The sequence below is a fragment of the Dendrobates tinctorius genome, unplaced genomic scaffold (assembly GCF_039654945.1).
Source record: "Dendrobates tinctorius isolate UK_male_01 unplaced genomic scaffold, ASM3965494v1 ptg000084l, whole genome shotgun sequence".
Taxonomy (NCBI): Eukaryota; Metazoa; Chordata; class Amphibia; order Anura; family Dendrobatidae; genus Dendrobates; species Dendrobates tinctorius.
Window position 1 is genome coordinate 49,434,880 of NW_027361752.1, and position 26,505 is coordinate 49,461,384.

The 26,505-nt window shown below is 44.1% G+C and overlaps 1 protein-coding gene across 3 annotated transcripts in view; it reads left to right on the forward strand.

The window, feature by feature from the left end:
- The window catches only part of KCNJ15 (potassium inwardly rectifying channel subfamily J member 15), an 85,200-nt gene that overhangs the window by 34,680 nt on the left and 24,015 nt on the right, over positions 1-26,505 (forward strand). The window lies entirely within an intron of this gene.

Here is a 26,505-nt window from a genome sequence, read left to right on the forward strand (position 1 = left end):
GGACCTGAGTGTGCGACTGCATGTATTTCTTTGCAGCTGAGCGCTTTGGCTCAGGTATTGAGACGCGAGACTCGTGCAAGTTTCTTGCAAGAGTGACCCCGGCCTTATAGTGAGTACAGACCATAAGAATCTCCTCTACCTTGAGTCTCCAAAATGACTTACACTGAGACAAGCTCATTGTTCATTGTTTTTCAATAGATTTAATTTCTTTGTGACCTTTCGCGCCTGGTTCTAAAAACATTAAGGCCAATGCTTTGTCTAGGAGTTTTCCCGGTGGAGAAACCTATAAAGAACCTGTGCCTATCCTTCAGAAAGGAGTGGTGGTGTCGGCACTTTGTACTGGCTCAATATAGCATGCCGTCTGGGATTCCGAGGGACACATTATTTGTTCCCCTGAATCTTCATCTTAAGGTCTTGGAGGAACATTATGATACAATACTCGCTGGTTATCTCGTGGTTAAAGAAACTCTTGATCTAATATTGCGTCACTTTTGGTGGCCTAAAATTCAATTGGATGTAAAAGTGCCACTAGTGCACATTCTAAGGCATCTCATTCTAGTCCTTCTGAATGTTTGCAGCCTTTGAGTATTCTCAGTCAACCATGGATAGACATTTCTATGTATTTTGTAACTGATTTGCCCTCCTCTGCTGGTAATACGGTAATTTTGGTGATTGTTGATAGGTTTTCTAAAATAACTTGTATCACCTTGCCGCCTCTACCAAACACCAAAACTTTGGCTCAGCTTTTGGTTCGGCAGGTTGTTAAACTTCACGGTGCTCGTTCTAATATTGTCTCTGACACAGAAACTCAATTTAGTGCTAAATTCTGGAGAGCATTTTGTTCTTAGTTAGGGATTACGTTATCTAATTCTTCATCATTTCACCCATAATCTAATGGGCAACCGGAACGTGTAAATCAGAATCTGGAGCCGTATTTACTTTGTTTTGGATCTGAAAATCAGGATGAGTGGTCCTCTTTTCTGCCTCTTGTGGAATTTGCCATTAATAATTGTCGTCATGAATCTACTGGGGTATCGCCCTTTTTCTGTGTCCTCAGTTCTGTTCATTGCAGGAAAGGTATTCCATGGGAGTACCTGGGGAGGATCAGTTTGTTTCCTCATTTTCAACTACATGGGAGAGCGTTTAGCGACAATTGCATAACATGAGTTCCACATATAAACGTTCAGCTGATTGTAAACGTGTGCTTGGTCCGGACCTGTGTGTGGGTGGTCTGGTGTGGTTGTCTACCAAGAACATTAAACTTAAAGTACCTTTGTTGAAGTTAGGATCCTGTTTTTTTGGTCCTTATAACGTTACGAGGGTCATTAATAATGTTGCTCTCAGTCTGCCATTACCTGTATCATTTAAAATTCATGTTTTTCATGTTTTTTTTAAATGTGGCTTCTGAAACTTCTCTTCTCTTACCACTGCCTCCGGTCCTAGTCTATGGGTCATTAGAGTTTCAAGTATCCGAAATTGTCGATTCTTGATTCATCCATCTTTCTTTGCAGTATTTGGTTCATTGGTGGGGTTATGGTCCTGAGGAGAAGACTTGGGCACTGTCACAAGTGGGTTTTTGTAGGTATCACCAACTGTCATGGTGGCATCAGAGTCTGTGCAATCTTCAGATTCTTACACTCTTTCTTTTAACTCCTTTGTAAGCTATGATCATCACAGAGTGACTCAGATGTCGTCTCAAAGAGCTTCAGCTCCTAGGCAGGTTAGCAAGAGTTAAATCTTTGCTGGACTAGGGTTGTTAATCTCCTTTAGTCACATGCTGTGAGAGAACCAGTCATGTCTGTGTGGCGCCCCTGAGGCTCGTTCGCCACAGAGGTACTGCACCTTCTCCTAAGGTGTAGTGCCCCACCATCCTGGTAAGTTAGGAGCTCCTTTTCACACTCCAACACCTGCACACAGGATAGTTCAGCAAAGGACCAGATTGCAGATCCATGCTTAGAGGGTAGCAGAGCACCTTTCGTGGGTCCTTGCTTCGTAGCACGAGATGTGCTGGGAGGTGGGTGGAGTTTAGATTCATATAAAAGATTGGGAATGTTTAGAATTAGAGGTCAGTCCCGTAGGGGGCCGTCTGACAGAAGGACAGTCAGTCAGGAGAGTCTGAGGACGGGTCCGAGGAGAAGGAGAGAGACGTAGAACTGTAACCTAAGCATCCATACGAAGGAGAGACAAGTACGGAACGAAGGAGTAAAGAGAACAGAGAGGAGGAGTGGGTTAGATAGGAACCCTGCCTATAGGTTCTCAGCGCAAGGCCGGGGCCCAGTCCCCGAGGTTGTATGGACACTTATGGTTCTGCAGCAGACACCGGTGGAGTAGTTGGCTGTAAATGCACTACTCCCATCCAAGACTTGGGACACAACAGCAACACGGATAGAGAACCAGGATCCAGGAGCATCCCCGAGCAGGCTACAGCTGTCTGTCATACAAGTAGAGTTCTAGGAACATCTAGACAGGAGGTATTTCAGGGTAACTAAGTACTGGAGTGCTTCACACCACAAGGCGCATTGGAGGAGTCGTTCAGGAAAGGTACATGTTGGCGGAGTGTTGGAGAGGAGAGCCCTGACTTGCCCGGGAGGTTGATTAATTCTTTACCCCGGAGGACACGGCACGGAGGCAGGCACCAGTGTGTACCATGAACTGTGAGTAAAGCTTTGAAACTACAAGCTCTGGTGGCCTCCATTCCTTTGTCGCTAACACCTTCAGCACCGCTACATCTGGGTACCAGCATCCACACCATCCTGCACTTCTGCAGATCCATTGCACCTACACTGCCCTGGGACTACAGCTCCACCTGTGGGGAGCTACACCATCTTTTTAGCATATGTGACAAAATTTTATTAAAAGTTTTGTTGGGGCTAAATTACCATAGTAGCCGTTTAATTTGAGTATTGGGGGGACAGTCTCCCTTGAGTCTTGGGGCAAGACTGCAGCTAAACCAATAGAAGAAGGATTCTGCCACAAAAAGCTGTCTCCCATGCAGACAAATGGAATCCTATGCCTTGCCACACATGCCACCACTGGAGGAAGGAGATTATAATAGTTTCTGCAGACCCAGTGTACATTGAGGACAATTCATCGATTGGTAAAAATGAAACGCGATTCTCCAGGTCAGTACGATTACAGCTGTATAAAGTTCTGTAGTTTTTATTTATTATTTTTATTTTAATAGACTAAAGAAAATCAGAAACCAGAACTTTTGTAAAAATTAAAAAAAGGGGGTGGCCATTTTCTGCCACCTGTAACGCCGGAGGGCCGTTGGGTTATCACTGCAGCCAATTAGCTGCCACCGATAGTTTGTGTTTTGCATTCGATAGAACAACATGATTAATTATCTTAGATTTTATGAGAGATAGAAAGTAAGTGCAATGTATATAATGTTGGGTTTGGTTGCAGAGCGTCTGGGTGTACCTTGGCACCTCACCCTGGCACACACATGGAATAAACAACCAGATGCTTGGAAAACAGGATTCTTTTCCCAGTAAAGCCCAAGAACATGAGTGAAGTTCATCTATATTCAGCACAAGTTGCTTCCACTGGAAAACATTTTTTATAGCGTCATAAATATGCAATTACCTTTATACATGTATATAAGCGCATGTTGTAACATTGTTCTTCCAACACAGAGGACACATAGTTGTTGATAACAAACTTGTAATCACGGCCGCCGGGATTTTTAGTTATTTTGCAGCTTTGGAAATTGGATTTTAATTATACCACGTGCATAATACAATTTATAGGAAACATTATGTTTTGCAGCCTTTGGCTCACAGTATGGAAACGTAAAAGCATGGCTGCTTTCTTCCTGGAGGAGTATAGCATTACAAGCTCAGCTCTATTAAAGTGAGAAGGGTTGAGCTGCAATACCGCAGATCACCTGTAGACGGATGTGGTGCTGTTTTTGGAAGAAAGCAGCCATGGTTTTCTAATACTGGAAAATCCAGAGAAATAAGAAAGTTAAGTACATGGAATAGGCCCCCAAATATTTCCATTTTTTTCCATATATTTAGCAGTTGGTGATTAGTGATGAGTGAGTGTACTCGTTGCTCGGGTTTTCCCGAGCATGCTCGGGTGTCCTCCGAGTATTGTGGCGTGCTCGGAGATTTATTTTTTGTCGTCTCAGCTGCATGATTTGCGACTTGTAGACGGGCTGAATACATGTGGGAATTCCCTAACAAACAGGCATTCCACACATGTATTCAGCCTGTCTAGCAGCCACAAATCACGTACCTGAGAAGACGAAAGCTAAATCTTCGAGCACACCAAAATACTCAGAGGACACCCGAGCAACGAGTATACTGTCTCATCACTATTGGTGATGTATTCTTTGTCCAGACAGTGATAAAAAATAAAACCTGCTCTCTCCTTTTCCAGCCAAAAAAAAAGTCATATATACATGGCTTAAAGAAGACCAGACATCAGGTCAATAATGTCCAGTTTTTGTTCCTATTTAATTCCCACTGCTCCAAAGTATTTCATTTTTTCTATTTTTAAAATCCAGAAATATGGTCTTTTTTTTATTCACTGATAATTTTTCTGGTCTTTAACAAAAGGGGGTGTGGTTCAAAGGATCCTCTGGGGTGTGTCTTTAAGCTCCTCTGCATAATTACCCTGTGAACCACGCCCCCTTACTACAGACCATAAAAATTAGCACTGAATAAGAAGGCCCATATCTCTGAAACCATATGGTAGATCTTTAAAATTAAAAATGAAAATAATACTCAGAAGCAACGTGAATAACATAAGAGCAAAAACTGGTCACTTTTGACCGGATGACGGGTCCTCTTTAAAATCATCAGCCGCTGAATTGTAATGTTTTAATAGGGTATTTTAGGGAAAAAAGTGAAATCTTTCTCAACTCCTAGCAGCTTGTGGTCCCCCTGCCTCTGTCTACTGTTTATCAGAGCTGATCTAATTGGATTCGACCACACAGAAAATTTGCACCAAATTTATTCGTTGCTAATCAAATTGCCGGTAAAAGGAATTTGTTATTCTCGGAGATCTCTCCAGACCTCAGAACATAATAAACAGAGGGGATAAAAATAAAACATTACCCCTTACCAGTCCATGTGAAGCATCTCCCCACCTGAACCTCCACTAGCCAGATCCTCTATCTGACTCCAGCCTTCTCTTCCGTCCTCACATTTCAGAGCCTCCATCGCTCACGAGGCCTCCTGCAATGTGATGTCACTTGAGGCCTCATCAGTGGAAAAGAGAGAGGATGGAGGCGAAGAAAGGAGTTGGAGGAATGAAGCGAATCAATGAAGGATTGGACAGAGAGCTGTGGCACCAGGAAAGATGAGAAGTGAGATGAATATGCTATTTTTTAACCCATTTTCAGACCTAAAACAAGCCAAGCAAAATAGAGGCCTACAGACAGTCATTTTGCTGGTTTCAAGCAAATCAAACAGTTAAAAAAGAAATTTTGGGGTTCTGGAGAACTCAGGTTCTTCACACATGTTTAGTCCTTACCTCTATGAGGAGATTAAGGTTAAAGAACTGATAATCCCTTGTACTTTGCATCCTTCCTGGCATTAGGCAAATCATATAGTGATCTAATCGATCCATCTCCCGGTTCATTTTTTTCCCAGACATATGGTAGAGAGTAAATATTGACTTTATCTCAGAGGAAAATTTTGGTTAGTATTAAAGGGATTGTTTGGCCCCTAAGCAAAATTTACAAGAGACAGGGAATGATTAAATTATTAAAATTACGCTTATTCACCTGCTCTAGCCTCTGAGGATCCAGAGCTGGCTTATTCTGACTCATGGATATGTAGAACGTATGGTGCCTGGATAGACCTCTCTTTCTGGGCCCCTTCCGTATCGACCTGTACTCACGTTCATACCGATTAATCAGACAGCTTAACTCAGCCACGATCTCATGTAAGAAGACTCCAGGTAAAGAGGGATGCTTTAACTGAAATTCTTGTATTATGATGAAAGCAGCAGGTAAAAAGGAATATTCTTCAGAGGACATGTAAGAAGATGCATACAGATGGAGGGACGATCACAAAATGGAGAATAAGGGAGGGAACAAACATACATCACAGGACTACAGGGAGAGAGTTGGGACAAAATACAGGGAAAGGCAAACTTCTGCCTAGCAACAAGGATACAACACAAGTAATGCAAATATTAAATGATTTCCCAAGTCGTGGGACATGACACTCCCCGTCTGAAATCCTTGGATTTCACGATGTCCGTAACTCTTCGAAGTCGTTCGAACCTGAAAAACAAGAGAAAAGAAAAACATGCATGCAGTAATAAACATCAAACATTTTTAAAGTCCAACTCGTTGTTGTTGACCCGTAGATCACACCGGAAGATAAGTCTAAGTCTATTAAACCCATCTTCGGATTGGGGAAGCCGCAAACATGCCAACTCTTCCACCAACCCAGCAATCCAATGGCAATGTCCAAAGTTCAATCCAATGGAAAATGTCAATGTTCAATAAAACTGGGGAATGAGGAGGAATGCTCCCCCCGTGAGCAACGTCCAGGAGCAATGTTCAGTTCATGTGACGTCCTCCTTTGGCCGTAGCAGCACGAGATCGGTGACCGGACGGAGGAAGGTTCGGGTAGAGCCCCCTTTTGTCACCTTAACTTCTGTCTTACGAGTCTTTCCGTCCTCGCTGGGCATGACCTTGGTGATAAGACCCATTGGCCAGTCGTTACGATGTGCCTCTTTGTCTTTTAAGAGGACAAGGTCTCCTTCTTTTGGAGATTGGGACTGGGTGTCTGCCATTTGTGACAGTTTTGAAGCAGGTGCAAGTATTCGGTCTTCCAACGGTGCCAAAACACGTTAGCTATGTGTTGTACTTGCTTCCACTGACGTTTGTAAATGTCCTTGTTATCGAAATTCCCGGGAGGAACTGTAGCAGCTCCAATCTTCTGTGTAAGAAGTGTAGCTGGGGTAAGAATCATTGGAGAATAACAATGTGGGACTTGGAGTTTCTCTAAGAACTTCAAGGACTTCTTCCATGTCTCCCACCTTTGCTGTTTCTGAGTCGGAAGCGGGGTGTCCCAATCAGTGTTCTCGGCAGTGAGCTGTCTTAACAGTATATTGCCTCGAATAATGATGGGTGCTACAAACCCGAGAGGATCGTAGATGCTGTTTATGACAGATAGGACTCCTCGTTTGGTAAAGGGTTTGTCACAGGGTGACACTTAGAAGGTGAAGGTATCCTGTTTGATATCCCACAGTAAACCAAGGCTGCGCTGTGTGGGAGGAACATCAGAACCTAGGTTGAGGACCTTTAGGTTCGTGGCATGGTCCTCAGATGGAAATGCGCTCATTACCTCTTGACTGTTAGAGATGATCTTGTGGAGTCTGAAGTTTGATGTGGATAGCATTTCCTGTGTCCTGGAGAGTAGGTCAATTGCCTCTTCAGTTGTGGGCAAGGACTTGAGCCCGTCGTCTACGTAGAGGTTCTTCTCTACGAATTGACGAGCATCGGATCCGTACTCTCTCTCACCTTCCTGGGCTGTCCGTCTCAGTCCGTAGATCGCCACAGCAGGTGAAGGACTGTTGCCGAAGACATGGACCTTCATCCGGTAGTCTATGACTTGATTGTTGACATTGTTGTCTTTGTGCCATAGGAACCTAAGATAGTTTCTGCTGTCTTCCTTCATGATGAAGCAATGAAACATCTGCTGAATGTCGGCCATTATAGCAACAGGTTCTTGTCTGAAGCAGATCAATACTCCAAGGAGGCTGTTGTTCAGGTTGGGTCCAGTTAGTAGCAGGTTGTTGAGAGAGAGGCCTTCATACTGAGCACTGGAGTCAAACACCACTCTGATCTGGTTAGGCTTTGTGAGGGTGATAGACACCAAAGGATGGAAGGTACCAACATTCTTCTCCTTCCTTCAGTGGTGGAGCAGGTTCAGCATGATCTCTGTCAAAGATGTTCTGCATAAAGTCAATGAAATGCTTCTCCATCTCTGGTTTCCTCTTTAGGGTACACTTTAAGGATGAGAACCTTGCAGTTGCTTGCTGCAGGTTGTTCGGCAACCTCGCTCTTGGGAAACGAAAGGGTAAAGGAGCTACCCAACTGTTGGAGTCATCTTGAACAAATTCTTTGTCCATAACCTTTATGAATTCTTTATCTTCCCTTGTGGGTGCTAACTTGTTGTCTTCATTTGTGGAATCGAACACTGTGGAATCGAACACTGTTGACCCGAGGTTTTCGTCCCAGGGCTGGAGCATGTTCATGTTGTTGAAGGATTCCTGTTGCCTCTTGGTGTTGCTCACTTTCTCTTTCACCCAGTAATGATGTGGGCATGGCTGAAAATGAGTGCTGCGACCATTTGGCAAGATGTGTGTTTTGTAAGAGGAGATGTTATTAGGTCTCTTCATCTTGAGTATGCAAACATTGCCTATAATTACCCAGCCTAGATCAAAGCGTTGGGCAAATGGTGCGTCGTGTGGTCCGTTAATTTGCTGACGTACCTTGTGCAGCCGGAGAATGTCTCTGCCAAGCAGAATCAGGATATCTGCGCTGTTGTTGAGGGCTGGTATCTTGTTCGCTATCCCCTTGAGATGTGGGTGATGAAGAGCAGCCTCTGGCGTTGGGATCTCTTCTCGATTGGATGGAATCTGGTTGCACTCGACAAGTGTAGGTAAGGGTATCTCTACTGTGTTTTCGAGGGATGTCGCTATAAGACCACTGGCCCTTCTCCCAGAGACCTCTGTAACACCACTGCAGGTACTTAAGGTGTAAGGGTAAGCATTTCCCTTTAAGTTAAACATATCAAAGAGTTCTGACCTTGCAAGTGATCGGTTGCTCTGATCATCCAAGAGGACGTACACCTTCACGGCTTTCTCTGGGTGACCGTTGGGATATACGTTCACCAGGCAAATCTTCGCACAGGACTTGTCCCAGAGACCTTCTCCGCAGACTTCTGTGCATGAAGAAGATATTGTGGTATGACTTGCAGTTTGAGCTGCGTCCTCCCCGTCATGGCTCGTGGTGGGGGAAGGAGTACGTGTAGAGTCAGGACGGTATGGGTGGAGTGCTTGTACGTGATCCTCACTGTCACACTCCATACACTTAAATGTAGTTTTACAGTCTTTAGCAAAGTGTTCAGTAGAAGCACAACATCTGTAGCATACCCCGAACTTCTTTAGAAGTTCCTTGCGTTCTTGGAGCGGTTTCTTCCTGAAGCCGATGCACTTTTTTAAGGGATGTGGCTTCTTGTGGATGGGACATTCACGATTTGGGTTCTCTATCTTTTCACCCTTGTTGCTCTTGCCTGGAGCTGATGTTGGTAAGGGAAGAATATCCGTCTTCTTCACTGAAACTGGACTCCTGCGGTTTCTGTCATTCGAGCGTGTGCTCACGTATTTAGAATTAGGTGAAGCTGGGCCACTGGATTCTCCGTAGGAAAAGCTTGGGTCGTTCTTACGCTCTGCAATGTCTTTTATAAACTCACAGAAGTAGGAGAACGGAGGAAATGACACTTGATGGTCTTTCTTGTATTTTGACCCTATTGCAGTCCACTTCTCTTGTACATTCTTAAAAAGGAGAAAACGGAGTAACGGATCCAAAATATATGCAAAAGTATAAATTTTATTAGTACTCACATCAAGTGCTGACAAGTATACAAGTTGACTAAAATAGGGGGGATAAGCCCCAATGATACAACAATCAGGACAGACAAGGACAGGGTAAATAAAATGATACCAGTGCTCGAAATCCACATGGCACAACGTTCAGTCAGCCCATGGGCATTGCACATAACAGACATATGTCTAATGGTAAAAGATAGTCAAATATGGCATACTCAATTAAATGTGTATTGTACATAGTTGTACATGTCTAGAGCGCCAAAAAAAAAAAAAAACACCATCCAGAGGGGTCAATGTGCAAGTCCAATGGACACTGAACATAAATGAATCAATGACATGTGAAAGGATTCTTAAATAGTTAATAACATATGTATCAGCATATCAAAACTGCGCAATTGTGCCAGAGAGAACCCGGGAGACGACCCGCCCAGCGGTCCAAATGACCGAAGTGTGGAAACAAGTAAAGGCAGGCTGCTTACCGGGGAGCAGAGGAGGTGAAGGCCCATGCAACGACCCCCGACGTACCTTTCGCGCCCGCCACAGGCGCTTTATCACACTCCCTTGATAAAGCGCCTGTGGCGGGCGCGAAAGGTACGTCGGGGGTCGTTGCATGGGCCTTCACCTCCTCTGCTCCCCGGTAAGCAGCCTGCCTTTACTTGTTTCCACACTTCGGTCATTTGGACCGCTGGGCGGGTCGTCTCCCGGGTTCTCTCTGGCACAATTGCGCAGTTTTGATATGCTGATACATATGTTATTAACTATTTAAGAATCCTTTCACATGTCATTGATTCATTTATGTTCAGTGTCCATTGGACTTGCACATTGACCCCTCTGGATGGTTTTTTTTTTTTTTTTTTTTTTTGGCGCTCTAGACATGTACAACTATGTACAATACACATTTAATTGAGTATGCCATATTTGACTATCTTTTACCATTAGACATATGTCTGTTATGTGCAATGCCCATGGGCTGACTGAACGTTGTGCCATGTGGATTTCGAGCACTGGTATCATTTTATTTACCCTGTCCTTGTCTGTCCTGATTGTTGTATCATTGGGGCTTATCCCCCCTATTTTAGTCAACTTGTATACTTGTCAGCACTTGATGTGAGTACTAATAAAATTTATACTTTTGCATATATTTTGGATCCGTTACTCCGTTTTCTCCTTTTTAAGATTAGCATATGGAGTGGTAATCCATGCACAAGGCGTTTTTGGACCATGGTCACCGCCTTGTCTCGTTCTCTGATACTGGGCATTATCATATATGTATTCTCTTGTACATTGTATGGTAGCTTGGAGATAATGGGGTTTACTCCACGAGCAGTGTCCAGGTAGCTAAGGCCAGGTCGGTGGGTGTCTGCCTTGGCCAGCTGGAGCTCTAACAGCAGGTCACTGAGCTCTAGGAACTTTGAACTGTCCTTGCTTGATATCTTTGGAAAACTCTGTAGTCGCTTGAACAGTGCATCCTCTATGGCTTCTGGACTGCCAAAGTTTCTCTCTAGTCTTTCCCATGCAGCCATGAGACCAGCCGTTGGATTACTGATATGTACAGACCTGAGTCTCTTGACACGCTCTGTGGATTGTGGTCCTAACCATCTGATCAGCAGGTCCAGCTCTTCCGCAGCAGTGATGCCGAGGTCACCAGTTACGGTTCTAAAGGCACTTTTCCAACCTCTGTAATTTTCAGGTTGGTCGTCGAACCTTGTGAGACCGGTTTTAGTAAGTTCACGGCAAATCATGTACCTTGCGAAGTCGGACATGTCTGTTCTTTCTGACTTAGGATGCACAATTGTAGGCTGAGCGGTGTTGTACATAGGGGTGGAGACGTCTTGGCCTTGAAACATGGGGAAGTATGGAGTGGCATATGCATTTAGTCCAGCAACTGGTTTGGTGGGTATAGTTTGTGCTACCTGCGGAGGTGGCACTGTGCGGTTGTCGAGGGTATAATGACCTGCCGGCATATTGGGTTGCATGTAGGTATTAGCCTGTGGATTTTGGTGAGATGCAGGGTTTTGGCGCATACTGGAATATGAAGGAAGTTCAAGTTTGGGAGCATTGTACTGACCTTGAATGCAGGATTCTGTAAGTGGATCGGCATCCTGGTACTCTGGAGAAGCGTCAACACCATCAGGAGTGTTGGTGATGATCTGCGGTTCGCCATCTTGGCTTAGCACGTAGTCTCTTGTGCGTTCAATAGGGTCTTCTGCCTCCATTTCACACAAACTGACGCTGTCTCTTTGAATCCCACTGACAGCCTGCTCGAGTACCTTTAATTCTGCCATGGCTGTTGCATGCTCACATTCCTTCTCTAGAGCTTCCATGCGTGCCGCTTCAGCATCCATCTCTGCTCTCTTTTGTGCAGCAGCTGCATCCATTTCTGCTCTCTTTTGTGCAGCAGCTGCATCCATTTCTGCTCTCTTTTGTGCAGCAGCTGCGTCCATTTCTGCTCTTTTTTGTGCAAAGGCAGCTTGTACCTTAGTAGTTTCAGCCTTAGCACGTGCTCTTATAAGCTGCTCAGTAAGAGTAGAATATTTTGATGAACTTGACCTAGATGAACGTTTTGAGTGCTTACACGATTTGGATGAGCGAGTTGATGCATCTGGTGTCTGTGCGATTCTAGCCTCTCTCTTGGCTTTAATGTCACGTACAGTGCAGTCTCTTTCAGAATTAAGTTGCTGGAAACCTTGCAATTCGTTTAAAGTCTCTGGGAGATTCAGTTTCTTCAGGAGAATAATGTATTGGTCACTCTTCTCCATATACATTTGGTATGCTGTGCATAATTGTTCTAGAACTCCCTCTGGTGGTAACTCATGAGAAGCAGGCCTTGATGCAGTGTCTATATGACTCAGCACTTTCTTCCATACTGAAGACACATCACTATATAATTCACATTTTGCAGTCTCTAAATTCTCCATGACTTTCCATGTGGGTTTGACTGTACGTTTTCCCCTTTCGCTAGATGGTGGATGGGGGTCTGGGTCTCTTTCCTGTGCTTGTAAGTCTGGTAGGGACATTGTATTCCTTGCTTCAGACATGATTAGATTGCAGGCAGGAAGAGTTGATGATGGGGGTTATACTTCCCACTGTTCAGTAACAGGAAATACACAGACTCTGCACAGAGTTGATACTTTGTATCTAATGCTGGAGCAGCTGCAGGGTCCTGTGTAATGATGGGAGTTATATTCCTCTCTGTTCAGCTGCAGTGGCTTCTATGCACGCTGGGGTCTGGCTGGAACTGGGTTACAGTCTATCTGGAAAATGTCCTTTTCCACTGAGATTCAGCACAGACCTTGAGTTACTGTCTCTGAAGGCAGGTTATTCCTTTTTACTATTCTGACTCATGGATATGTAGAACGTATGGTGCCTGGATAGACCTCTATTTCTGGGCCCCTTCCGTATCGACCTGTACTCACGTTCATACCGATTAATCAGACAGCTTAACTCAGCCACGATCTCATGTAAGAAGACTCCAGGAAAAGAGGGATGCTTTAACTGAAATTCTTGTATTATGATGAAAGCAGCAGGTAAAAAGGAATATTCTTCAGAGGACATGTAAGAAGATGCATACAGATGGAGGGACGATCACAAAATGGAGAATAAGGGAGGGAACAAACATACATCACAGGACTACAGGGAGAGAGTTGGGACAAAATACAGGGAAAGGCAAACTTCTGCCTAGCAACAAGGATACAACACAAGTAATGCAAATATTAAATGATTTCCCAAGTCGTGGGACATGACATGGCTACTCCTGGGGTCTCTACCGAAATAGGAAGAAATGGTGGTCTTCAGTGCCCATCAATACGCACTATTCCAGTCACCTGAATGCTCCCGCCATTGACTGCCCTCAGAGGACAGGTGACCAAAGAATGTCAAAGCACAATCAATCTCCTATTCTCCTATGGAAAGTCACATTTTAATCAAGGTGATGGGCACCTTGGAGCCCATAATATCCCAGGAAGTCAGTCTCATCCTAGATGGTCTCAAGCTGGTCTTGTGGTTTGTATCTCTTTTTTTTAATTATGGTCATTGTTGTATATTTAGAGGTCTGGTCTGCATTTGTATTTAAAGGATCTGACATTTGCTTTTGGGGACTTGAATCTAGTATATATTTGTTGGTCCGATCTTGGATCTAGTATATATTTGTTGGTCCGATCTTGGATCTAGTATTTATGATGTGTGGTTAACAAGATGATACAAACGCTTTGTGATTTAAAGATGACCTGTTAGCAGGTAAATTGGCCAAATTTTGCCTTTTTTTTTATTCCCGCTGCTCCCAAGTATCTTTTTTCCCTTTTTAATTCACCATACGGTTCCAGAGATATGGGGCATTCTATTTAGTGATGATTTTTATGGTCTTTACAAAGGAGGTGTGGCTCACAGGATCCTCAGGGGCGTGTCTCTAAGTTGCTCTGAATGTTTACCTTGTGAGCCACACCTCTTTGGTAAACACTAAACACCATTACAAATTAGCACTAAATAAAAAGTCCCTTATCTCTTGAATTGTACAGCGGATTTTTTAAAAAAACAAAGTGGCATAGGCAGGGGAAAAACAGGAATAAAATAAGAGCAAAAAGTGGTCACTTTTCACCTGGTGACAAGTCCTCTTTATAGGCTGTATTTTGGGGGGGCTTTTCCTGTTTATAAATTACGCACAGAAAAATATAATTTGCACTTTACAGTCTTCCTGATCTCCTTTCCTAAAAAGTAATCTTCACTTAAGTTTCTCTTGACCAGGACAGAATATTTCCACCCAAAATATTCTGATATTCTGACACAACTCACATTATCGTCCAAAGAAATGGAAATATTAATTGATATTTTAAAAAGAAATTTTTTTTTCCAAAAATGTGTTCAGTCTAGCAGACAGGGTTGTAAAAAAACACATTCCTAAAATTACTGATACCCAAAAGTTGCCAGTTCTAACCAAAGATGGGCGTTTTCTGACCGATAATAAAATAAAAAATTCCAGAAAAATAAAAAATAACAGTCAAATGAAACAGTAATAAAATAGACTTAATTATATAGAACCTACACCCAGGGATCATTTCAGTCTCTTAGTCTTTAAGTTTAACGCAAGAATGAATGATTAATTTCCTTAGCATTTAGTTTCCAATGCCACTCCAGATAACTATGTCCAGATTAACGTTTTTTTTAACATGACATGCAATAAAACATAAACCAGAACATAACGTTCGCCTTTCACTGCAATAAAAGCTCATTAAAGGAATATCAACCAGCAAATCCTGTGTTGGCCCCCTCCACAAGGTGCTGTGAAAACCTATACCGGTGAGGTCCGTGTGCCGTCCATGTGCAGTCCGTGTGCCTATGTGACAGCACCCATGTCCGTGTCCATCATCCGTGTGCCGTCCATGTGCACCATCAGTGTAACAAGTACTGGAATAGAATGAAGAACACAAATAACAGATGTTTCGGTGTTAGATGTGCAAAGATAGAGAAAGATGATGGATAATAGCAAAAAAAGGACTTGTCAATGTGTTTCGCACACAGACGCAGGGTCCCAGGAAACACTGACATGTGTGCAGACCCATAGATTATAATAGGTCTACCTGTGTAAGTGTCTCCGGTACGTGTGAAAACTGTCACCACACATACTGGAGACACTGATGTGTGAAGGGGGCCATGTGCTTAGTAGACTTTTGTATATGATTCTTTTACACTACTATCATGGAGTAGACCGGTGGAGTCCAATAGCAAAAAAGCCACAAGTTGGAGACCACTAGAGGCAATTTCGTGAATTTTAAATATCTAAAAATCTGTGATGTACCGTACATTGGCAAAATAATAGAACCTATTAAAATCGATTTAGCTACTTCTAGAACAGGGGCAGATAACTGGTGGGCCGCAATGCTTGGCCCATCAATACTGTTTTTTTGGACCCCAGCTCTTTAATATTTCGGTTGAGCACAAACTCACACACTACTAAATGCTGCTGCGGTAGATGCAACACTGGATTAGGTCCTGACCCAAGACAGTACCAGCGTCAAGACGTTCTGTGTAGGTGGCATTCGCATATGCTGTATTCCCATCCTGCTCCTACCTCCGTAGTAGCAGTCACAGTGTCCCTTACATGATGTGTTCCTTAGACGCAGTTTCTCCTGTGTGATGAATACAGCAGTCTTAGTATCTCCTTTGATGTATGTAGCAGTCACAGTGTCTCCTATATTCTATACATACAGCAGTCTCAGTGTCTCCTATGTGATGTTAATACAGTAGTCTTAGTGTCTATATTATACAGCAGTCTTAGTGTCTATATAATGTTTATACATCAGTCTTAGGGTCTCCTATGTGATGTATGTATTTACAGCAGTCTGTGTCTCCTATGTGATGCATATACAGCAGTCTTTGGGTCTCCTGTAGTGTATGCAACAGTCTCAGTGTCTTCTATATTATGTATTTTCAGCAGTCTTAGTGTCTCCTATGTGATGTACATACCTCAATCTTAGTGTCTTAGTGTATCCTCTGATGCATTTACAGCAGTCTTAATGTTTGCTATGTGATCTATATACAGCAGTCTGAGTGTCACCTATGTGATGTTTATACATCAGTCTTAGGGTCTCCTATGTGATGTATGTACAGCAGTCTGTCTCCAGTGTGATATATATATATATATATATATATATATATATAGCAGCCTTAGTGTCTCTTAGGTATGTAGCAGTCTTAGTGTCTCCTATGTGTTGTACAGACAGCAGTCGCAGTGTCTCCTATATGATGTATACACAGCAGTCTCGGTGTCTCCTTTGTGATGTATAAGGCCTCCCACTGATGAACTTTCCTCTTTGAGGAGGCATGCATTGAAATATCCATCCGTGTTTGGAACAACTTATTGCTGTAATAAGTTCTTTACAAAACTTTTTATCAAAAAACATTGATTGAACTCCAGACTGGCACAAACCTGGAAAAGCATTTGCGATGAGCAATATCATCAATATCACCTAACATCACATGACTCATCATAGAGAAGCAGCTCCAGTCATCACTTTAGGGGAGCGTTAATTAAATGTTTGACCAAATATAGTAGGAAAATTGTGAAGTTAATAATTTTGTGCAGCCCCATAATGATAGTATAAATAACCAAATGGCCCTTGGAAAAAGCAGGTTCCCCACCCCTTGGCCAGAATACCCATTATTCAAAAGATGGTTTCTAATAGAAATTTATGTCACGTGATGACCATTGGCCAACATAGATATTTCCAAAGAAGCTTGTAGGACACACCTTGATGTTCCATCCAAAAAGAATCATACTTCTAGCTTAGAGGGGTTGTCCGCTTTAGAAAACCTATTTTCCTATACGTTATTAGAGAACTCTGAGTTAATAGAAGGCTGTTCTCCTGAATCTGGCGTTGTTTTTCTTTTGTTCCTACACCTCTCTATTCCTGAGATATGACCCCTTCTTCCCTGTATATAAATCTAGTCATTTTTTGCCAAGTGGGTGTTGTTTTCCACTTTTTTTCTATGGGTGTGTTCTTGAGGACCCACACCCATTTGTTTATAAAGAATCTATTTTATAAATATATATATATTTAGAATCTATTTTTTTTTTTAACTAAATGGGTGTGGTCCTCAAGAAAAAAAACAGAAAAAGAGTAAAAAACAATGCCCACTTGGCAAAAAAAAACTAGATTTATATACAGGGGTATGACCCCTTCTTCATATCTCAGGAATGCAGAGGAGCAGGAACAAAAGAAAAACAACGTCGGATTCAGGAGAACAGCAACATTTACGCCAAGTAAAACAAAATTATACGGTTGTATTAAATGACAGGTTCTTTTTAACTTGTGAACTTAGTTGTAGTAGACTCCAAAATGGACTTTGGGAGTGAGCGAGGTCAAAATGTCCCACAGATTACATAAAATTAATCCAGATTCTGTGGTCTTCAGTAGTAACTACCTTTAAGAAATAACAAAAAAGCAGAAAGACAGAAAGCAGTTATTCTAATCCCATAATCTAATCACATATGGCGGCATATCATACAGTATAAGCGTAGGGCCCAGGTATTGATGAAGGTCAGGGTTGGACTTCCAAAAAATACCATAATTGCCATTTTTGTCGTATTTTTGTAGGTGATCGTCTTCTGTTTTGTCTGTTTTGTCTGCTCCTCTGACTCATTTTCCTTTCAGAGGGCTGTAAATGAAATACATATCCTTTAATTCAGACTGATCTATACCAGCACATATTTTTCATAAATGGTAAATGTCTTTCAACCATCTCCAAAAAAATAAAAGAAATTCATTTGCATATATTTTTTTTTTTTTTTTTTTTTTACATTTTCACTAAAGGAATGAACTTGACCCGTCTGTGAACCATGAATTGGAATTTGGGTGGGACATTACTGTATGTGAGAAACAGAATTTGGGTTTAGTAACGCTGTACTTATATGTACAATTATTTAGTACTTCTTTTTCACTGGTGGTCCACTATGCATATTTGTTAGAAAGGTCTCTTGACGATCAACTGATCAAAATTTGTCTCCCTGCTTTAATTTGTGGGAAATTTAGAAGTGTTCAGTTTTGCTGCAGCGCCACCACAGGAGATATCAAGCATTACTTAGTGTCCAAGACAGGACATGTCCTCTGGAACAAAAGACCCTTTTTGTAATTGTTCTCATCTTTGGCCAAGTGTTATGGATGATGAATCCTCTATTAATTCCAAGTCCTCTAACAGAGTCCATACAAAATCTTGCTAAACGGGCTCAGTTTACTTACTCTAGATTTATAGTCTGATCCAAGCCTGGTGTTGGTCATACTGTAGCTACATTTGAGGGAATTTCCACTTTTGCACAACCATTTTTAGATCATGGGTTATATATTGGGAATTTACCTGGAAAAAGAATTCCAATGTTAAACATATCGGCATAAAACCCGTAAAACTGAATTTATGATCTGTGGTACAGTAAAGGGTGTTTTACTGGATGGAAGATATGTTTCTCCTAGCAGATTAATGTTTGGCCGGGTTTTTCCTTAAAGACGGGACCTGCGATGATGTCAGGGTCACGTGATCAGCCCATGTGATGTCTACCTCACTGGTGGGAGGGGTTAGGCCCTATGTAATGGAGGTTGGTAAATGCCACACTGTGAGTGTGTTTCTGGAAGCTACAGGAACTTGTGTGGACTCAGCCTGGAACTTGTATATAGTATTCCCGTGCTGCAGGACTATCGCAGCAAGACTCAGAAGAACCCTGGGAACGGCGCCTGGCAGATGCCGCAGGACCTGGCAGCCGCTTAGTTACGCCTGTCCCATGCAAGGGGTGAGTCTGGGACCTGTGGTTCTCCAAGCTGGAGTATGTGTTTTATTTCCCTTATGTTTTGTTAAGCTGCTGATTACGGAGTGACATTAAATCCACTGAAATTGGACTTTATGCCTGTGTGTTGCCTCGTTACTGCCGCCCAGCTATTGCCTACCAGAGCGAATCCCTACAGATCTTAAAGACCTTGAACCAAACATACCTCAGGTAAGGAGTGTACATAGATGTTGAGGAATCAACGTTTTATTTTTTGGCCATCACACATCCCAATCCTTGGACCATGGGGTAGATACCATAGGGGCAGCTAAGTGGTACATGCAGACAGGTGTCTATTCCTCATCCCATTCCTGAAAATATTGGGTGGAGAAAATATATGCAAAAAAGAGGAACTGATTGTTAGTAAAAAAAAAAAAAATGGTACAAGGGTGTAAAAAGGTAACAAGCCCAGTAGCCTCTATTTTTACTATGGGTGATATAATTCAGAAACACATTGGGAGCCCAATTTGGTCTCTGCTATTTGGTCCTTTCTCTTCGATAGCCACCAATTTTGTTGGGAACATCGTTTAAGAAATGAAGTCCATATTATGTTTACGGAAGTGGATTGGGGATATTTGGTCCTTAAGGTTTCATGACAATTGGTAAAGCTAATCCTTTTGGCAAATTCATTCTGAATTGTAATCTTGTGCATGTACTAAGGATACAATTAGACACATCTACTCAAATTCGACCAGGAGACTTGATTTGCCTAAAATAAAGTTGGGCTAACTGTATCTTCCCAGAAAGGGTTTAAAAAGATTTCTCCTTAGTCCTTTCTACACCAGTGGTCTTCTGATCGTCTTCCGATTATTGTCTCTTCTGTCTTCTATCTTCTTCTGTTTTTGAACAGAAGAAGATAGAAGACACACATGAGCAGGACGGGCACCATACCTGGATTAACATCAGTGAGGAGCGTCCTGTCCCATTTGGGGCCTGCTGAAGACTAGTAGCACTGGAGGTCTAGAAACAGAACAAGATAAAAGGCCAAAAACGGAAGACAGAGGAGCCAATTGGATGACTGGTAGAGGGAGAGATAAGGAAAGGGCCAAGGAGAGGTGAATACAAGTATTTTAACTCCTTCCCAGATCTTAGATTCCCTCAAAATGTCTGGTCACTGTTCTGCTGGAAGTCACGCAAGTTGAATAGCAAAAAAAATTAGAATATAGCAAATCCAAATTTTGGGGGAAAATTAGTAACAGATTCGGTTATAAATAAATTTGCTCACCTCTAATATAAGTGGGCATACCTTATGTGCGACCTGGGTCGTTGTACAGAGCCTCTCCAGACTTTAGTGACCAACTTCCTAAGGTCTACAAGACTACACGGCAATAAATAGTCACCGTGGTTCACAAATAATGGTAAAATGGTGTACCAGCAAGGGGTTTATAGAGAGCCACTGTCAATAAATTGGGGAACAATGTACTCCTGTGTTACTCCTATAAGAGGGTCCTTCGATGGTATGCACCATCCTTAATAGATGAGGTGGCAAATATGTTCTTCACAATTCATAGCCACCTTAAAAAAAAAAAATGGGAATTTCAGCACCACGGTACAAATGCCAAATGAACATACTATTTGATATTATATGTCTTCCATTTGTAAAAAAAAGTTTACTCAAGAAATTGTGTAACATCCTGTAAACAAGACAGTTGGCCTTATGTAATGGACCAATGTGTTGTAACCACAAACCGTCCTTACAGACACTGAGACCTTAACAACACAGTGGTGGCACAGTCAAGCAATGGTTACAGGATTTTGATATCCCTTGACTCACAGAGTCGCACGTCTCCGTAGACTGAGGTCACTTAAAAACAAGTGTTCATTAACTTTGACTTGGTGTGATGCAGTCAATGATTCACACAGAGATTACGAGGATGAAAATAAAATCTAATTATATATTTCACTGCAGTTCCCAGACTGTCTATCAATAGTCAAGTCATTCTGTTTGTGCTTAGCCTATAGTTTCTATGCCCCATTGATCTTAAGTCTTTAGAGGTTATCCAATTTCTGATGATATTTTCAATAGTCTAAGCCAAGGGAACCAGTGTCTGGATCCTGGTCTCTGATGTTTGAAGAACGTATTGATGACAAGTTACTGGAAATCATGTATGATAGGAAAGGTTCTCTGTGTTGATGGCCAATGGTTATACTGTATATACTGTAGCCAGTTGACATTAATGGGTGGTAAGCATGAGCAACGGGTATACATTTGGTAAACATTTCATGAAGTCCGCATGTATGACATTGTGTTTCAGTGATTGGTGATGTCCAAGCTCTCTAGTTAACAGTTGGGGTGCTTCAGCCTCGAATGAATCAGTCAAAATTGTAGATATTCTTGGTGGACTTGCAGGTCGGACACTATGATTATTACCCAATAAAAGTATGATCCAATGTAGAAGACAAGTCCATAATGGCTCTAGAGTAGTGGAGAGCTGAGATAGGGGATAGTACGCATTTATATACTCTTCATCTTCTTTTTTCTATTAGTTCACTTCCTTTTTCATACCGCCAGCTACAAACCATAGTCTACATTTTGCTACTTTTTCTCAGTGCTATAATACACTTTCTTTGAAGAGTACCATGATTTGCTGTGGGTCTGCCAAGACATAAACTACTCTAATATCTGGAAAAACTGTAGAGAAACCCACTTACGAAGCCATGAAGTTGTCCATGTTGTTTGGCCTCCATGAAAAATGATAAAACTAGGAACCAGCTAAACAGGTGGCACTAGACAGGTGGTATTTTTATACTCATGTTTGAAGATCATAAGAGTATCCGTGACTCATAGTGGGGATCTATAAAAGAGAACTCCCTGACTATAATGCCTTAATAGGACAGAAAAAAGGCGTTTTCTTAAGGGTCATAGTTCGGATCATTTTTGTAGTAGAAGCTTCTTTGATTCAGTTGTTCTCCTCTCTGTTTACAGCCATAAGGTGTCTTTACACATTAGATAAAAGTTGGCGGGGATCGACCCACCATCTAATGTGCAACGCGGACTTCCCCCCAAAAGATGATGTTGGCGGAGAGAAGAATCAATATTAAATTCAAGCAGTGATCATTTTGTTTAATTTAGGGTTAAGCTGCTGCCGGAAGAGTCTGGCAGTGGCTCTCTCAAGACAGCAGGAGAGCTCAATAGATTGGAGTGTTCCCATGTATGGTTGGGACAGGAAAGATAGTTGTAATGTTCACTAAGCTTTTCTTTAGCCAAGAGCTATGTTATTTGTATGGCCAGCTATGGAGTTTAATACTTCTCTGTAAACTACGGATCTGAAATATTTACATGGGCAAAAAAAGACATAAACCAAAAGGAACAATAAAGTTACGTAACAACATATGGCACCCAGTATACAAAGGTCGTTTGAAGAGTAAAATAAAACAACAACAGAAGTGATTATCTCTTTCTATTTCTGCATTTCCTGTAGAGAAACCAGAGATCCAAGATTATGTTTCATTGATCTAATATGCTGTAATATTCTATTTTAGTTTTTACTTTTCAATTTTCAATCGTAGCAATTAAATTCGCATTGTTTTGCTGGGCAGCAAGCTTTAGCCCATGAAATGTGATCAGGTATGGTAAAATTATGTATTGTAAGCTATGTTTGTGTAACCGCTCACAGCATGGTATCCAGTGTCACATTTCCCTATCTATATTGCCAATTTACATTCCATCGTGTTGGGTAACAGAAGTCTCTTCCATGACCCTGGGGCTAATTCTCCACCCTTTTTTTTTCCTAACAATGCAGCTACTAGAAAGATGAGTCCTGCAATGGCTTTTTTTCCACTCAGTAGCACAAGGGTGGGAACAACCAGGGATTCTATACCATCTCCTTTCTAGATCCCAATAGTAGTTGCATAGCCTGTTCCTGTGGCATGCAAGTCCTTACTATGAGCGAACTAGAGGGCATAGTTGGCCCACAAATTTGTCTACACAGTGCCGCCTTTTGAACTGGGAAATAACTTTTTACATTTGCCCCTACCTTCCTGGTTAAAAAGGGGCAATGTGACTGTCACGCCTCCACCGCTGCCAAGTACTCACCCTGCCTCCGCTCCCGCGTCGCAGCCTCCCGCCGCCCGGCAGCTGCGGCGGTCTCTCCTTCCAGGTCCGCGGCCGATGGTGTCTCTGCATGTTATGCGCATGCGCCGTAGGCCGCGCCTCCTCCCCATGTCTTGTGCTCCGGCGGTGCCCTGACCTGGAAGCACCGCCGGGCCAATAGGAGACCACGCAGGGGCATATCAGGCCGCGCCTCCTCCCCATGTCTTGTGCTCCGGCGGTGCCCTGACCTGGAAGCACCGCCGGGCCAATAGGAGACCACGCAGGGGCATATCAGGCCGCCCTCCTGTAATGGAGGCACCTGATCTTTGTGTTAAGTCACGTTAGGCCCTCTTCCGCTACCTCTGCATTTACCCTGCTACTCCTGTATTCCGCAGTCCTACTCCGGTCCTGCTATCCGTGCTCCAGTCCCCATCCTGCTGTCTGTGGTCCAGTCCTACTCCGGTTCTGCTGTACGTGCTCCAGTCCCCGTCCTGCTGTCTGTGGTCCAGTCCTACTCCGGTCCTGCTGTCCGTGCTCCAGTCCCTGTCCTGCTGTCTGTGGTCCAGTCCTACTCCGGTCCTGCTCCGTTCTGCTGCCCGTACTCCAGTCCCCGTCCTGCTGTCTGTGGTCCAGTCCTACTCCGGTCCTGTCCTCCGTGTCCTTGCTCCGTCCTGCTGTCTGTGGTCCAGTCTAACTCTGGTCCTGCTCCGTTCTGTTGTCCGTGCGCCAGTCCCCATCCTGCTGTCTGTGGTCCAGTTCTGCCTTCCGACTCCAGTCCTGTCTTCCGTGTCCTTGTTCCATCCTCCTCTCTGTGGTCTTACTCCAGTCCATTCTGAGCCGCCCCTCTCGGTACTGGCTATCGTGGTACCCGAGCCCCTGGGCCTGCTCCTAGTGATCCCTGTATAGGGGTCGGCTCCTCCTGGCGGTTCGCCCAGGGCCCCTCGGTGCCACGATCCAGAGGGTCCACTCCTGGAGACTTTTCTCACCTGACCAGTTTGCTTACAGTAAGATCAGGCCATGGATCCCGCCGGTACTCCTGCTGCCATCCAAAAAGAGTTGCTCTTTTTATGGGAGAACCAGGGACGCATAATGTCCGTCATGAAGTCCATGGACTTCCGATTTTCAGCCCTACAGGTGGCCGATCCCGGAAATGCTACTCAGCTGACCAGCCTTCAGCAGGAGCTGGGTCAGCAACGGGATACCCAAGCCCATATTTTAAGTTATATGGCCTCTGTCGATAGTCGTTTGGTGGCCCTTCAGTCAGCCACCGCGGTCCCGACTCCGCCCCCTGTCTCGGCTGCTCTCCCCTCGCCCCGCCTCGCCAAGCCACCCCGGTTTAGTGGCGACCCCAAACTCTGTAGGGGGTTCTTAAACCAGTGTAGCCTCCATTTTGAATGGTTGCCTCAGCAATATCCATCTGACCGGTCAAAAGTAGCCTTCAATATGTCCCATCTGGAGGGAGAGGCCCTGTCCTGGCTGAAGTCTCCCTGGGAACGGGATGACCTTGTTGTCTCAAGCCTCCCGGCCTTCTTGAATACATTTCGCAGGGTCTTTGATGAACTGGGTCGCTTAGCGTCTCTCACCGAATCCCTTTTCAACCTTCTTCAGGGTTCCCTCACGGTTGGGCAGTATGCCATCTGCTTTCGTACTCTCTCCTCGGAGCTTGGATGGAATAATGCGGCGTTGGTAGGGGTAATTTGGCGTGGTAAAAGATGAACTCGCAGGCTGGGATACCCCGACCACCCTGGAAGACCTTATCTCGCTGGCCACACGTATTGACCTGCGATTCCAGGAACGCGCTCGGGAGTCTGCGAGAGAGAGGAGACCCACTAGACCAGTTTCCCTTCCCAATCGATCCGCCAACCCTCGTCCAGCCGGGCCCTCTGCTTCCTCCATTGTCGAACCCATACAGGTGGATCGCCTCAAGGTGGCTGAGTTACGGCGGAGGGAGAGACGGGCGTAAGGTCTATGCCTCTATTGCGGAGGTTCTTCGCATTTTGTCTGCACCTGTCCGGAGAGACCGGGAAACTCCTCCACCTAGGTCAGGTAAGAGAGGCCTCCCTAGGTGCTATTGATTCCTCTCAACCTCTTACCATGACTGTTCTTGTGGTTTCAGGGCAGAGACGTGGGTCTGAGGTGGCCTACGTGGATTCGGGCTCGGCAGGTAACTTCATCCGGCGTGAAGAGGTGGACAAGTTCCAAATTCCCATGGTTACCCTATGTAATCCTCACCTGATTGCTGCAGTGGATGGCAAACCGCTACAGGAGACCATCACCTTGGTCACGGAGTAAGTGTAGTTGCAAGTCGGAGCCTAACATCGAGAGAAGATGGCCTTTTACATTTTGCCTAAGTTGTCCCGTTCGATTCTTCTTGGTCTTCCCTGGCTAAGGACACACCAGCCGGTCCTCGACTGGTCTTCTGGGGAGGTACTCCGCTGGGGACACTCGTGCCAGGATCACTGCCTATCTCCGGTCCGACTTGCTGCCGCTCCCCGGCCACTCCCTAACCTTTGCTGACCTCCCTTCAGCCTACAGTTCTTACGCAGATGTCTTTGGTAAGAGGGAGGCAGAGGTTCATCCCCCACACCGGCCCTTTGACTGCCCAATTGAACTAATCCCCGGTTCAACTCCTCCAAGGGGCAGAATCTACCCACTGTCTCCTGCTGAGACCTTAGCCATGTCCGAATACGTCCGGGAGAACCTCGCCAAGGGGTTTATACGGAAGTCCTCGTCGCCCGTGGGAGCCGCGTTTTTCTTCATCAAGAAGAAGGACGGAACTCTGCGGTCGTGTATTGACTATAGGGGTTTGAATGAGATTACCATCAAGAACAGGTATCCTCTTCCCCTCATTCTGGAGTTGTTTGACCGTCTTAGAGGGGCCCGGGTTTTCTCCAAGTTGGACCTACAATCTGATCCGTATCCGCACAGGGGATGAGTGGAAGACTGCGTTCAACACTCGAGACGGCCACTACAAGTACCTTTTTATGCCCTTTGGTCTTTGCAATGCTCCCGCTGTGTTTCATTAGTTTGTCAACGAGATATTTCGAGACCTCTAGTACTCCTGTGTGGTGGTTTACCTGGATGACATTCTAGTCTTCTTGCCGGATCTTGCATCCCACAGAAAGAGTGTTCACCTGGTGTTACAGCAACTTCGGGAGAATTGCCTGTATGCCAAATAGAGAAATGCCTCTTTGAGCAAACCTCCCTGCCGTTTCTGGGCTACATTATCTCCGATGCTGGATTAAGAATGGATCCCGAGAAACTGACTGCAGTCCTCAAATGGCCTCGTCCCGTCGGGGTAAAAGCCATACAATGGTTCCTCGGATTTGCCAATTACTACAGGCAATTTATTCCCCATTTTTCCACAATCACTAAACCTATTTCTGCTCTCACCCGGAAGGGGATGAGTCCCAATTCCTGGACTACGGAGGCGGAGGAGGCCTTTCGGACTCTAAAACAGGCTTTCACAGCAGCCCCGGTGTTGCACCGCCCCGAGAGTAACCGACCCTTTGTACTTGAAGTAGACGCTTCCTCAACAGGGGCCGGGGCAGTACTTCCCAGAGATCCGCTTCCGGCCGACTAC